Below are 16,663 nucleotides of genomic sequence, written 5' to 3'. Positions count from 1 at the left end.
GAGACCATTACAGTGAAAAAGATTACATTCAGTTTGAACATTGAAAGAGTACACCTACATGTATTCCATTTCACGTCGTTGAAATGGAATGTCTTAAGAAATTTGTATAAGTTTTATTTTCTTTTATCAGTTAGTTTTTAGGTTGTTTTTTTTCTAGCAATGCGGAGATTTAGGGAGGGGGGAAAGTTGAAACGGTAAGTTCTAAATAATATATATATATATATTTATATCCCCTGTTTTGTTTTTATCTGTACCTCATTAGATTTTTGAGGTCCCCCGCTGGGACAGCGGCAAGTCTTCGGATTTACAATGCTAAAATCAGGAGTTCGATTCTCCTTGGTGACTCAGCAGATAGCCGGGTGTTGATTTACTATAAGAAAACATACACACACACAGATTTTTGAAATTACCCATGAGCACGTGGTTAGCGTTACGTTCGTGAACTTTGAACTGCTCGATAACAGGTATAAAGAAGCCGTTAGACCAGAAGCCGTTAGACCAACCCCTTTTCTGAGACAAATACAGACCTGAGGAGAGGGAAGGTCAGGGGGCTACAGTCCCGGGACCCGGAGAAATAGGGGATAAAGTATGATGTATTCTGATTTTCATACTTCAGGAAAAATCGCTGCGGGAAATCGCTTTGCTTCAAAAATAACTTTTAACCCCCAAAAATGTAAATTCTCAACACATTTGGCTTCCGCCCACCAGAAAAATTCTTCATACGTCTATGAATGTTCCATGAACTTATGACGACTTCAAAAAGGGTCCCGGGGGCCCGACCTGCCTCTAGACACCCCTGGACGAGTAAGAAGTTTTACAAACAGTAAAGTGATTTCCGGTGGGGCTAGGACAATGGTAGGTTTACGAACTCCACCGCTAAAATCCTATGTTCAATTCCACGCAGTAGACACGCCAGTTTGCCCAATGTAGTTTTGTTCTAAAATAAAACAAATATATATATATGTAAAGAGAAATGTGACAATCATGTGTAGAAATAATATCATTTGTTGACACAGTATGACTCAAATTCTTTAAAGTTAAGCGATTTGAACATTATCTTGTCATCTGTGGTATTCATCAGTTAATACGTTGCGCCTACTGTTTTCTCTTAGCTTTTCCTTCCTGTCGTTCTCCACAGTATTTTGTTCATACATGTATATATATATTTAATCTTCCAGTATTTTCTACACATTCTTTGTACTGATTGTTCTCCGTCGTTTCCGTGGTCTTAATCTCTTATCTTTTGTTGGTCCGGCATGGCCAAGTGTGTTAAGACTCATAATCTGAGGGTCGCTGGTTGGAATTCCCGTCGCACCAAACATGCTCGCCCTTTCAGCTATGAGGGCGTTATAATGTTACGGTCAATCCCACTATTCGTTGGTAAAAGAGTAGCCCAAGAGCTGACGGTGGGTGGTGATGACTAGCTGCCTTCCCTCTAGTCTTAGCTAAAATAGGAACGACTAACGCAGATAGCCCTCGTGCAGCTTTGCGTGAAATAGAAAAACAAACACATTTGACCGTCGAAGGGATGGAACCTCGAACTTTTGACGTTATATGTCCTAAAGCTTACGGCTAAGCCACTGCTTAATTGTTCGTAGTTGGCTTAGTTTCTTCATACATCTATCCCAAAGGATTTTTAAAAGTTTGTTAATTAAAAGCAGATGAAAACAAACCAACCTGACAATTTAAAGTGTGTGTGTGTGTGTAATTTTATACAAGGACTAAGCCTCTTTCAATAAATAGTTGAGACAGCATTCCCTGTAGCTTTACTCACGCTGAGTCTAATGGCTAGAAGAAGTCACATAATGAGTAACATAAGCCAAAATTTGATTAGGTTATTATACATCGCTTTTATTGCATTCGCTTAAACTGATGAAACAACGCATATATAAGACTTCGTTTATTATTCGGCGTCCCCTCGGATTTAAACAAAAAGAACTAATAACATTCAAAACTTCCTCTTCTGCCTCAAGGGGAGGAATATCAGTCTCTGGGAATAGCAAACACTATATTCACAATGGAAATCTTTGCTTGCATTACCTAGAGGTGGGGGGGGGAATCTTGAATTTTTTTTAATGGCACACTGCCAAAAATACAGGAAAACATGAATAATAACTAATTAACATACATACATCACGTGGAAAGTTGGAAAGGGTGAAATTAAAATTCAACGTTTCTTCACCGATGAAGGGAACAGATGGATGATATTTAGATCAACGATATAAATCCATATATATCAATATATCTTAATAGATTGATTATGATGCTTCTTCCAAATTACTTTCAATGTCCTCCCCTCCCCCAGTGTCATGGCAGTAAGTAGACTATTGTGTAACTTTCGGCTTCAATGCTTCTACGGATTCACAACTCTAAAATCAGGGGTTTGATTTCCCTTGGTAGACTCAACAGATAGCCCAATGTGGCTTTGCAATGATATAAGAAAAACACACACTCTTATTGGTTCTTTTTAAACAAAGAACAAAATTATTTGTTTGTCGAACTTCATGCAAAACTGATTCAGCCGTCCCTTATTTTGAAATGAAAGACTAAAGGGAACACAGAAAGTCAACACCACCCAACCACCAACGTTTGGACGATTATTTTACCAACACGCAATTCTACAGACTTACAACCCTAAAAATTGGTTTCGACGCCCGTGGTGAGCAGAGTACAGATAGCCCATTGTGTAGCCTTACGCTTAACGACAGTCATTTTACCAACCAACGGTTTGATTGACTGTTACTTCATAATTCCTCCGTAGCTCAAAGGGTGAACATGTTGTGATTTCGACCCCACAACCTGAAGGCTGCGAGTCGAGCACCTTTATTGTTAAACTGTGAATCCTACTGAAAACAAAGCGTCTGTAAGGAATATATACACAAACTAATTTAACCTTTCTTTTTAACTATTCCTAATGACGCAGAGACCGACCTGATTCTCTTCAAATAACATATTCAAACAACGAAATAACAAATAAGACAGAAAAAAACACAAAAGACGTGTAGTTGGTGTCCAAGTTTTCCTTTGTAAGAAGTAAAGAAACAGTCCCTGAGACACATTCAACACTCTAACGTTAATATAGACTAATATGTGTAGAGCACACAATACTTTTTGTAGAATTACAACAAGAGGGTATCCTCAATAGCCGCGACACTTGAAACTCTTTTAGGCAGGACGAGATTAAATTAATCTATAAGACCTTTTCTTCACTTTATTAGCTATATTTTTGTACGCTAGCATTACCAAGTGTGAGGAGCGTGCATATCCGATTCGATTTCATTACTCATCAGGGTCTCTACCAACCTACCCTCAAATTGAAATTCCTTTGGCAGGATTCGAATAAATTAATCTGTGAGACATTGGGCGTGTTCAATTATATCAATCGAAAGGGTGTGAATTCATAAGTATAAAACTGTAACTAGATCACAACTCGTTCAAGAGATGATAGAGATATAAGATAAAAGTTTGCACTTGAAAAACAAACTACAATACTCAGAGTTATTCTATGAGCCGTTAGGCCGCGGCTAAAAGTTGAAAACAATTAAATACAGAAGAATATTATTGTAGTAAAATATATTTTGTTCACCGTTGTAATTTATTAGGAAAATTGAATATTCATAAAAAAAAAGAAAAAAGAATCATAAATATTCGATGTTAATAGAATTATTTTTCAACGGTTAACTGTTGGAGAGGTTTGGTTTGAATTTAGCAGTGTAAGACTAGAGGGAAGGCAGCTAGCTAGTCATCACCACCCACCGCCAGCTTTTGGGCTACTCTTTTATCAACAAATAGTGGGATTGACCGTCCCATTATAGCGCCTCCACGACTGAAAGGGCAAGCATGTTTGGTGCAACGGGGATTCAAACCCTTGACCCTAGGATTATGAGTGGAGAGCCTGAACCACCTGGCCATGACAAACCCTGTTAGAGTATTTCTGATGTGTGTGTGTGTGTTTTCAATATGCGTTCTTAATTATTATCGTGTTAAAAATATTAAAGACATAGCTTTATGTATCTCACACCTTGAGGTTGAAAGTCTGGAGTATTCCACGAATCATTTTCACTTCTTTCTATATCATACTGACAGCGAGTAGCAACAACAATTTGTAGAACACTCCAAAATAACTACAACTTTTTCGTGGTGCATGCCATATAAGGACCATTAATATTAGGCTGAAAAACCATATATCCAAATGGCAAACGTTTACGTAAAGTAATCCAAGAGCTGATAATCCGAAGAAAGGTAACTTAGTAGAAACTAGTTCTTACGAAGTGTTCACAGAGTTTTATTTGAATATTTTAACACTTGCCACACGACTTTAAATTGTATCATCTTTATGTTCACTGAATATATTTATCCAGCTCAGTCGGCCTTTAATTCTTAGTCACATCTTGACTGGGAAATAATTAAATAAATAAATCGTAACGTAACTCTAATTAACTTAGGTCGCGGGTTGAAATCCCCGTCATACCAAACATGCTCGCCCTTTCATCCATGGGGGCGTTATAATGTTGCGGTGAATCCCATTATTCGTTGGTACAAGAGTAGTCCATGAGGGTGGGTGATGATGACTAGCTGCTTTTCCTCTGGTCCTACGCTGCTAAATTAGGGACGGCTAGCGTAGATAGGCCTAATGTAGCTTTGCGCAAAATTCAAAACAAACAAACAAATAACTTAGACTACCTAAATTATATATGAGTCTATAACAAACCTCAACACCTGAAGTCAAAACGCTTTGAAACATCCCCTCGTACATAAAGAATAAAAAAGCAGATTCATAAGGTATATTTGTTTTTTGTTGATGTAACAAGATCTTTTCTCGCTTCAGCTTTCCAAATGTCTAGTTACCATTGAAATTATACAGATCTCTCATCATTTTGTTTGTACCATGTCTCTAGCAACCTATTTTGATTTTATTTGATTTGGGGATTCTACATTCCTTGAAACTATAACGCGTTCTTTTCTGTCACATACTTTACCTATAGGTGTTTATGTTTGAAGTGGCATTCGGCTATTTTCTAGGTCCTCTGTAAGTAAAAGACACGTTCACTCAATCTCTAGGTCCTTTGTAGTTAAATACACGTTCAGCCAATCTGCAGGTCCTATGTAAATAAAGACACTTTCAACCATCTCCTAGTTCTTTATAAGTAAAGGCACGTTCAGCCAATCTCTAGAACCTTTATAAGTAAAGACACGTTCAGCCAATCTGTAGGTCTTTTATAAGTAAAGACATGTTCAGCCAATCTCCTTGTTCTTGGCAAGTAAAGACACGTTTATCCAATTTTTTAGGTCCTTTGTAAGTAGAAACACGTTCAACCAATATCTAGATTTTTGTAAGTAAAGAAATGTTCACTCAATCTCTAGTGTTTTTTTTGTAAGTAAAGAAACGTTCACTCAATCTCTGTTTTTTGTAAGTAAAGAAACGTTCACTCAACCTCTTAGTTCGTTATAAGTAAAGACGCGTTCAGCCAATCCCTAGGTCTTTGTAAGTAAAAGCACGTTCAGCCTAGTTTCACTATTTAAACAGTTCATACATTCTTTGGAGAGAAAAAAAAAAGAATTCATCAAGGTCAATAGTCTCTCTCACTCACACACAGACACACACATGCACTGTCTATTTTACTTTGCTTCCCACCTAACACTGTATCGCAACACCTTTGGCCACGACAACAACCTGGTTTCAGTGTGGCATAAACTGCACAAAGTCGTAAAAAAACTGATATATTATCGACTTGAAACATGCAGCACTGAATGATGGACAAGTTTATCCACAATGGTTGGATACACTTAGGATATTATTTGTTCTTAAATCAAATGACCCAGTTTCTAAAGAATCCATTACAGCATTTCTAGCAGCCTGAAGAGCTGAAAGAATAGAAAACATCTTATCTGTAATTGTTTTTTACTTCACTATCAGAATGTTTACAGCCAGTCCATAGCTAACTTACAGCGTCACTTAACCCGTGCTTTCCTCTTTCCATCTGAAATAAGCGTTTTATTCAATTGGTTGTTACTCACCATGTGATAAGTCTTGTAATGTTTTCGCATGACACATTAAGATACTCAAGCCGTACTAGCTTGACGACTAATTACTAATTGCAGTCATCTTACAAGTTAAACCACTCACACACATGTAGCACCAGGGGTTGGCGACCGTAGTTTTTCTTGTAGCATACACATTCCTTTTAGACTGCTACTTTTAAATAGTTGGTAAAAACCCTTCGTAAAATAGGCGCCCACTATTACGATGCCTTTGAAAGACCCCTAGCTCTTACCCTTTGTTTTACGGACTAACAATGATATTACTTCATCGTTGTATTATGTAGCTCAACAAATCACCTAAGAACACTTGTGTAGAAGTGTCCTTATAGAGTTGCCATTCATTGTTCAAGCCCCATCTAGATTTTTAAAGTTAAGGAATATTTATTTATGTATATCACTGTTCTGTAGGTTTGTCTAATTCCTTGTGGTTTGAATTTCGCGCCAAGCTACACGAGGGCTATCCGTGCTACCCGTCCCTAAATTAGCAGTGTAAGACTAGAGGGAAGGTAGCTAATCATCATCACCCACCGCCAACTCTTGGGCTACTCTTTTACCAACGAATAGTGGGATTGACCGAAACATTATAACGCCCCCACAGCTAAAAGGGCGAGCATATTTAGTGTGACAGGGAAACATTACAAAAGGCACAGGTGAATTTTGAAGATCAACAAAATCGGCGTTATGAGACCTGTCAAGGATGATGCTCCAAAAATTGAACGTATTGGGAATCGAGGTTCTACCTCATCCACCTTATTACCCAGACCTTTTCCCTTACAGATTTTTATTTTTTCAAGCGCTTTGACAACTTTTTGAACAATAAATGCTTTCAAAACCAGGCAGCTGCAGAAGAAGCTTTCACAATGTAACACCTCACGGCTGAAAGAGCGATCACGTTTAGCGTGACAGGGATTCGAACCCGCGAATTACGAGTCGAGTGCCTTAACCACCTGGCCATGCCAGGCCTAATTCCTTTTGAAGTAAAGTGTCATTATTTTGTATGGTCACTATAGCTGCCTGCCTATTTACTTTGGAAGCAAAGAAATATTAACCTTCATTTAAAGAACCTCTCAATGTCTGCATAATTTAATAAACGATAATTAATAAAGCACGTGCACCACTAAAATATCACGTTGCATTTCTTTTTCTAATAAAATAAAACATATGTATCGGTTTTATCAGTAAGTTTATATAGATCCTTTGGGAGTAAGGACATATTCCATTTGATTATTTCTTTCGGATTTATCACATGCCAACGGTAAGCATACGGATTTATAAGCTAAATCAAGAGTTCGATTTCCCTCCGTGAACGTACATATAGCTAGATGCGGCTTTGCTATGAAAAGCACGCGCAACTTGTGAAAGTAGATAGTAAGTAGTCAAATTCTCGACTTTTATTATCACTTGCACAATAAAAAGACATATTTCTATACGACCATTCACTCAGTGTGGTCCCTCGGTGAAACAGCAGTAAGTCGTCAGATTTACAATGTTAAAATCAGGGGTTCAGTTCCCCTCGGTGTACACAGAAGATAGCTCTATGTGTCTTTGCTATAAGAAAACATCCACATACACTAACTCCATGTGGTTAGATTCCTTGGAAGAATTGAAATCCAAAATAAAGAAATTACAATAGAGTATATGTGTTTTCTTATAGCAAAGCTACATCGGGCTATCTTCTGTGTCCACCGAGGGGAACCGAACCCTTGATTTTAGCGTTGTAAATTCGAAGACTTACCGTTGTCCCAAAGGGGGACTGCAAGAGAAAGAAACCACTGTAATGTATTTCTTAGCTCTGCTGTGACTTGTATTTTACTTAAAACCACAGTAATTACTAAACAATATATTTCATAACTATAGTTCTAAATGTGAAACTTACCATACATAAAGGGATGGATGGCTGAGAGATGTATGCTAAACTTCAAAGATGTGAGTATTTCACTTAAGACGCGCTCATTCAACCGAGGTAATAAAAAGCGAAAATATTTGAAGAATCAGGTTTATATGTCGCCAGAACAGGTCACCTCCACGATGCTGTACACTGAACCAGCTCTGGTAATCCACCACCAACCAGCCAGCCACCTCACTCAGTTCTCCAGAACACAATAATAGTCGAGCCCAAGGCTACATCATGTGCAGTCGAGCCAATACCCAGGCGAGCTTACCTGTTCCAAACAACCGGTTTGGTGGAACCTTCGTGTCACGGCCGAACGCTTCCCTGCTCGTCCCACCTCCCTCAGCCGTGACACCTGACATGGAGAAACTAATGACTGTTGCACATAACTCCAATAGAACCATAGAATTTTTTTCAGAAACGTGAAGAAAGTGCAAACATTACTAAAGTTCCTGAGTCACACACACAAACATATATATGTACATATACACGAAGGTATGTCTTTTTATTACGTACGTTGTGACAAAAACAATTAAAACAACCGTGTAATAGGTTGAAACTATAGTAAAACTGGCATTAAATTAATAATGAGCGTTTAAAGCAAAGTCTTATTCAAGCCAGTTGCTGGGAAAATTAACTAATATTCAAGTGATTGCAGGTTCGTCAAAGTTGGTACGATTGTATTATTTTCTATTGCAACAGAATTCTAGCTTTGTGCGAAATTCCTAAACAAACACAAACAAGCAACAGAATTCTCAACTGAATAACACAATCATGTATTAATTTGCAGTTGAAACATAATGTGGCAAAAAGTATTTTCTATCAAAATAATTAAAATGAGAAAAACGCTTTGGAGCTTGTATCTCAAGATGGCTGGTATGGGCATTAAAACTTTTATTAAAATAGAGAACAATGTTTAGACCTTCTCAGGTCATCTTCAGGTTAACAAAGATGGTTTACAACTGACCGTTGCATGGTGCATGTCTTAGGGGTGAGAGTATAAACAGGTAAGGGATTTGTAGGGGGCATTGTAGTATATGTTATGTTATTAATTAGTATAGGTATAAAGGTGTTCCTTTATATTGGTTTAAGTTGTTGTATAAGTAAAGCTTCTTTGATTTTGCGTTTGTTTATATTTTTTTCCCTACTTAATATCTGGGTGTTTTCTATGTTCATGTTGTGGTTATTTCATTTGCAGTGTTCAAAAACGTGTGAAGGTGTTTTTTGTTGTTGTTCTTTTAATCTGGTTTCCATTTTCATGTGTGTGTGTGTGTGCTTTTCTTATATCAAAGCTACATCCGCTGAGTTCACCAAGGGGCCGTTTTCTTGCTTATTTCTCCAAGTTGTCGACAGTTGTCGCACATTATTTTATAAATAATGTTGGTGTTGTGTTTGTCAGTGTAGTTTTTACATAGTATGGACTTTAGCTTTGTACATGTTTTTTGAGTAAATTTGGTGTTTACTGGAATGTTGTGTTTTGTTTTGTGTTTTTCCAAATGTTGCTTATATCTTTGCTAATGTCGGGAACATATGGTATACAGCAGTGTAAGGTTTTGTAGTTTGTTGTATCTTGGGATTTATTATTGTTTGTTTGTTGTTGGTCTAGGTAATTTTTTAACGGTTTTTTTGAGGAAATTTGTTGACGTTTATGAAGTGTTTTATTTTGTTGATTTCATTGATCGGGTGAACATAGTTTTGTGGTTGTGTTTATTTAGTTTCTTAATATGTTGAGTTTTGTTTTGTTGGAGAAACAAGCAAAAAATGGAAACCAGATGTAAAGAACAAAAAAAAACAACACTTTCACATATTTTTAAACACTGCAAATCAAATAACCACAACATAACCATAGAAAACACCCGGATACTAAGTAGGAAAACAAATATAAACAAACGCAGAATCAAAGAAGCCCTACTTATACAGCAACTAAAACCAAAATTAAACTAATATAAAGGAAAACCTTTATACCTATACTGATTAATAACCTAAAATCTACTGCAACGCCCCCTACAAATTCCTTACCCGTTTACACTCTCATCTCTAGGACATGTACCAGGCAACGGTCAGTTGTAAACTCTGTTAACCTGAAGATGACCTAAGAAGAAGCCTGGCATAGCCAGGTGGTTAAGGCACTCGACTTGTAATCCGAGGGTTGCGGGCTCTAGTCCCCGTCGCACCAAACATGCTTGCTCTTTCAGCAGTGGTGGCGTTATAAAGTTATGGTCAATTCCATTATTCGTTGGTAAAAGAGTAGCCCAAGAGTTGGCGGTGGGTGGTGTTGACTAGCTGCCTTCCCTTTAGCCTTACACTGTTAAATTAGGGACGGCTAGCGCAGATAGCCCTCGTGTAGCTTTGCGCGAAATTTAAAAACAAAACACATTTCAATATGTATGCTATGAAGGAAACCAGAGAAATTCTGCAAAATACAAAGTATGGGTTTCCTTTTAGAGTCACTAACGTGTGTTAGCCTACTTCACAAAACTACACAGTGGGCTATCTGAACTGTGCCCACCACGGGTAACGAAACCTAAATATTAGGATCATTAGCGCTGATGCTTACTGCTGAGTTACCTGGGAAGGCAAATGAATAAATATTCTATTTGTTTGTATTGACACAAAGATACACCAAAGAGAATCGAATCTTTAGTTTATTTATTTTAAATTACCAACTTAAATAAGAGTCGTATTTCTAAGTGTCACTTTCTCAATTTACTTGAGGAATAGTTTTCTAATAATATTACAAAAAATAATTTCAAAGCGTAATTAATCACCATTAGAATATTGTCACGTCTTTCTTAAATTACCAGTATGATGTTCATATATATCCTGTCTTTTTTTTTTGTCGTTGTTGTTGTTGTTGTTTTGTTTGTTTTTTTATTGTCATATTTCACGAATGTCTTAGAAACCTATCAGAGGCTAGAAATTAAAGAGAACATTTTCCAAGTCTACTAACAGCTAACGAAAGAGAAAGTGTTAGAAACTGTTTGAAATCTAATGGCGAGGTCCTTATTATTTAGAAAAGCATGATACATTAAGAATAGTCCAGATATGTTTTTATTATAAATAAACCACTGTGCCAATAAAGTTTTAAAATCACATGCACTTATGTATACATATCTTATTAAGATCTGACTTCCTATGAATGTCGATGAAGATCATCAGAGAACGGGTCGATATCCTCATGAAAATTGCGCCGGATTTGTTATAGGGGCATTTATAAGCTTGTAACAGAAACTCCTATATCAAATTTGGCACCGCTTATGAAAGGTGTTCATGGACATTCAGAGAGAGTGAGTCTTCCCTTTGTTGTTTTTTTTCGGGTTTTCCATCTAGCAAAAGTCACCGTCCTTCTCACTTGTTGCCCTCCTTCTACACTGTTTATTCATTGCCAAGTCTTCTGCGATTCTTTTTTCACCCGTGTCTTCTTTGATCCTATCCTTACAGAAAGTAAGGCCTGTTTCTTGCTGACTACCGACAAGTATAATGTTCTCCTAGTAACCTGTCCTTCTACTCTTCTCTCCACGTGATTAAACCACCTCAGCCTCGTTTCTTTTACCTTTCACTCTCTATTCTATAGACACCCGTCACTCTCTATTCCATAGACACCCGTCACTCTCTATTCTATAGACACCCACCACTCTCTATTCTATAGACACCTGCCACTCTCTATTCTATAGACACCCGCCACTCTCTATTCTATAGACACCCACCACTCTCTATTCTATAGACACCCGTCACTCTCTATTCTATAGACACCCACCACTCTCTATTCTATAGACACCCACCACTCTCTATTCTATAGACACCCGTCACTCTCTATTCTATAGACACCCGTCACTCTCTATTCTATAGACACCTGCCACTCTCTATTCTATAGACACCCGTCACTCTCTATTCTATAGACACCTGCCACTCTCTATTCTATAGACACCTGCCACTCTCTATTCTATAGACACCCACCGCTCTCTATTCTATAGACACCCGTCACTCTATTCTATAGACACCCACCACTCTCTATTCTATATAGACACCTCTATTCTACTAGACACCTGTCACTCTATTCTATAGACACCTGTCACTCTCTATTCTATAGACACCTGTCACTCTCTATTCTATAGACACCCACCACTCTCTATTCTATAGACACCACCACTCTCTATTCTATAGACACCCACCACTCTCTATTCTATAGACACCCGTCACTCTCTATTCTATAGACACACTCTATTCTATAGACACCTCTCTCTCTATTCTATAGACACCCACCACTCTCTATTCTATAGACACCTGTCACTCTCTATTCTATAGACACCTGTCACTCTCTATTCCATAGACACCTGTCACTCTCTATTCTATAGACACCTGTCACTCTATTCTATAGACACCGTCACTCTCTATTCTATAGACACCCACCACTCTCTATTCTATAGACACCCGTCACTCTCTATTCTATAGACACCCATCACTCTCTATTCTATAGACACCCACCACTCTCTATTCTATAGACACCCACCACTCTCTATTCTATAGACACCCGTCACTCTCTATTCCATAGACACCCATCACTCTCTATTCTATAGACACCCACCACTCTCTATTCTATAGACACTGTCTCTATTCTATAGACACCTGTCACTCTCTATTCTATAGACACCCATCACTCTCTATTCTATAGACACCCACCACTCTCTATTCTATAGACACCCGTCACTCTCTATTCTATAGACACCCGTCACTCTCTATTCTATAGACACCCGTCACTCTCTATTCTATAGACACCCGTCACTCTCTATTCTATAGACACCCGTCACTCTCTATTCTATAGACACCCGTCACTCTCTATTCTATAGACACCCACCACTCTCTATTCTATAGACACCCGTCACTCTCTATTCTATATACACCCATCACTCTCTATTCTATAGACACCCACCACTCTCTATTCTATAGACACCCGTCACTCTCTATTCTATAGACACCCGTCACTCTCTATTCCATAGACACCCGTCACTCTCTATTCTATAGACACCCACCACTCTCTATTCTATAGACACCCACCACTCTCTATTCTATAGACACCCGTCACTCTCTATTCTATAGACACCCACCACTCTCTATTCTATAGACACCCGTCACTCTTTATTCTATAGACACCCACCGCTCTCTATTCTATAGACACCCACCGCTCTCTATTCTATAGACACCCGTCACTCTTTATTCTATAGACACCCGTCACTCTCTATTCTATAGACACCCACCGCTCTCTATTCTATAGACACCCACCACTCTCTATTCTATAGACACCCGTCACTCTCTATTCTATAGACACCCATCACTCTCTATTCTATAGACACCCACCACTCTCTATTCTATAGACACCCACCACTCTCTATTCTATAGACACCCACCACTCTCTATTCTATAGACACCCGTCACTCTTTATTCTATAGACACCCACCGCTCTCTATTCTATAGACACCCACCACTCTCTATTCTATAGACACCCGTCACTCTCTATTCTATAGACACCCACCGCTCTCTATTCTATAGACACCCACCGCTCTCTATTCTATAGACACCCACCACTCTCTATTCTATAGACACCCGTCACTCTCTATTCTATAGACACCCGCCATTTCTTTAATTTTCTTATATTGTTATCTTTTCTTTCAGTGACACTTTCAACAACCATATCAATATTCTTATTTATTCTATTATCAACAGTCCTCCTTCCTCATCAGGACCCGGGTCTCAGATCCCTAGATGAGCACTGGTGTAATCGTGGTGTGGCTGCTAGAAAACAAACTGCCGTGTGGTGGAACAAGGAAAAGCTAATAACATGAACAGGACAGTATGCAGTAACCTCTTCTACCTCTAACACATGAGGGGTCAGCGCCTCAGTGGGAAAACCTCCGTAATTGTCACCCTGTAGTTAACATTAAGATGTCACGTTCATTATACGTAGGTCAGGTGGTTAAGGGCGCTCTACTATTAATCTGAGTGTCGCGTATTCGAAACCCTGTCACGTCAAACACGCTTGCCTTTTTAACCGTGGAGACGTTATAAGTGACGGTCAATCCCACTCAGTTGGCAAAAGAGTAGCCCAAGAGTTGGCGGTCCGTGGTGATGGCTAACTGCCTTTCCTCTAGCCTTACACTGCGAAATTAGGGACGACTAGCGCAGATAGCCCTCGTGTGGCTTTGCGCGAAATTCAAAACAAACATTATACATATCATTTCCTTCTTTGTAGCTACTTCATACATTAAACATCTGTCATTATAAGTGCTTAATCTGTGCTTTAGAAGATAGACAGGTTTTACACAGGCGATTGGAAAATATGAGATCTAACATTCTTGATGATCAGAAGCTCGCTCGAAATAAAAATGTATCTCAGAACGTCTGGTATGGGTGTTATCCTGAAGATGACCTCGGAAGGTTGAAACGTTGTTCTCTGCTTAACAGTAAGTGTTCTGAGCCGTTCTGAGTTACATGTTTAACATGATTTGCTATTTGATTACTCTTCTCGGTGGTCAGTGTGTTTACTGTGTTATCTGTACAATTAAATATGACGACATGTTTAGTCTAAAAATAGCAAAATTTTTTTCTTTTTTCCTCATTAATTTGACTGTTTGTGGGAATATCCAGGTAATCTTGTCTTGCTAGGACTACGTGTTGATGCACTACACCAAAACAATAGATAACTTGGAAACCAACAATATGCACTAACAAAAAATAAATAACTGTCTTCCACGAAAGTTTAAAAAAACCTATCCATTTAATGAGGTTACTGTAGTCAGGGAAATATAGTGTGACTTCACTGGTAAGCTTTGTTTTCACTCGAGCATCAAAGCAAAGCGCCATTTCATGGATTTTCAAGGTAATGATCAATCGAGAAAGCGCCCCCTATAATTTCTTTTGTTTTGGTCGTTATCTTTGTTTGCTTGTAATCCAGCCCTAAGCTGCACAATGGGCGACCTATGCTGTGCCCACCACGGTTTCTATTGTTGTAAGTTCACAGACATTTTGCTGTGCCACTGGGGGAAGGGGCAGTGATTAAGTATGTGTTAAAAATAATAAAATTAGTTAAATTTCGTAAACAGTCGTACAGTAACAATAAAACTTACAGCTTCCCATAAGCTGCTACTATGGACTTAATCTTTTTAACTTGCTTTGTATGTCATCTTTAAATATCTCTTACACAGTTAAACAGCAACAAAGGACCTACTTTATATCCTTGTCTGGTCCGAGATTACGTATATATATATTCTTCCTGGGTGAAGGGGCACAATACGTTTACTTCACGTGCCATGTAAAGAGGCACATTTATATGCAAGCCTACTTACCGGAATGCGTGGCTTAACCTTTGACATAGATGTTCAAGCGGATCTATTGGTTATATAATGGAACTATGGTTGGTGTTAAAGCAACATAAAACAGCGCAACGCTAATTAACACAATAAAATAACTTTTATCTTGAAATAAAACACTCCATAACATCCTGCTTCTCTCCTAAAACACTGCAAAACACCTCTCTTTACTTTTAAAATACTTCCTAATGTCTGATTTTACTCCTAAAATACTCCCTAATACTTAGCTTCACTACAAAAACAGTCCCTAATACCTTTCTTCACTTCTGAAACATATTTTGATACCTGGCCTCTCATACAAAATACTGTATATCATTGCTTTCCTTTGGAAAGCAAAAACTTCCTTATGCAATAAGGATCGATACGCAGGCAGTACATGGGACGGGATATATTCCTCAGAAAAGTTACGTAATACAGGGGATAAGATGTAATTCTCCTGTACATCATGAATGTAATATTAGGAGTATACAATCAGCTTTTTAGCCACTGAGCTAAATATTTGTTTACTGAACGCCATGCATGTACACTGTGGTTAGATATATTTCAACCAGTAAAACTAACATGAAAATCAAAGCTTCAACTATATGACACACAGGCTGTTCGGCGTCAAGTGTAAATACTGGTAGGTTGTGCAATGGTAGACAACAAAGGATACTAGCTGTTAATAAGAAACTGGTAGACAACAAAGGATACTAGATGTTAATAATTAACTGGTAGACAACAAAGGATACTAGCTGTTAATAATAAACTGGTAGAAGAAAAAGGATACTAGATGTTAATAAGAAACTGGTAGAAAACATAGGATACTAACTGTTACTCAGAAGCTGGTAGAAAACAAAGGATACTGGCTGTTCATAAGACACTGGTATAAAACAAAGGATACTAGCTGTTAATAAGAAACTGGTAGACAACAAAGGATACTAGCTGTTAATAAGAAACTGGTAGAAGGCAAAGGATACTACATGTTAATAATAAACTGGTAGAAGAAAAAGGATACTAGCTGTTAATAAGAAACTGGTAGACAACAAAGGATACTAGCTGTTAATAAGAAACTGGTAGAAGAAAAAGGATACTAGATGTTAATAAGAAACTGGACGAAAACAAGGGATACTAGTTGTGAAAAAGACGATAGTAGATAATAAAGGATATTAGTTGTTAATAAGAAACTGGTAGAAAACAAATGATACTAGCTATGAATAACAAGATAGTAAATAACGAAGGATCCTTCTTGTGAATAAAAAGATAGTAGATAACGAATGATACTAGCTATGAATAACAAGATAGTAGATAACGAAGGATCCTTCTTGTGAATAAAAAGATAGTAGATAACGAATGATACTAGCTGTGAATAAGAAGATAGTAGATA

General features: G+C 37.9%; 1 protein-coding gene across 3 annotated transcripts in view; it reads right to left on the bottom strand.

The window, feature by feature from the left end:
- LOC143235359 (putative polypeptide N-acetylgalactosaminyltransferase 9) overlaps positions 1-16,663 on the bottom strand; it is a 100,087-nt gene that overhangs the window by 75,732 nt on the left and 7,692 nt on the right. Inside the window, exons 1-2 of one of the 3 annotated variants that reach the window (XM_076473442.1) lie at positions 7,919-8,152; positions 4,980-5,102 (exon numbers count right to left, since the gene is read on the bottom strand). The exons of 1 other annotated variant lie outside the window; for it this stretch is intronic. The gene's annotated coding sequence lies outside the window, so the exon portion shown is untranslated. Of the gene's footprint in view, positions 1-4,979; positions 5,103-7,918; positions 8,153-16,663 lie in introns of those variants that run through there. One more of the 3 variants, XM_076473441.1, reaches the window with a different exon arrangement.

Source organism: Tachypleus tridentatus, chromosome 12, assembly GCF_004210375.1.
Source record: "Tachypleus tridentatus isolate NWPU-2018 chromosome 12, ASM421037v1, whole genome shotgun sequence".
Lineage (NCBI taxonomy): Eukaryota > Metazoa > Arthropoda > Merostomata > Xiphosura > Limulidae > Tachypleus > Tachypleus tridentatus.
The sequence above is the reverse complement of the archived record's forward strand: the minus strand, read 5'-3'. Positions and strand labels throughout refer to the sequence as shown.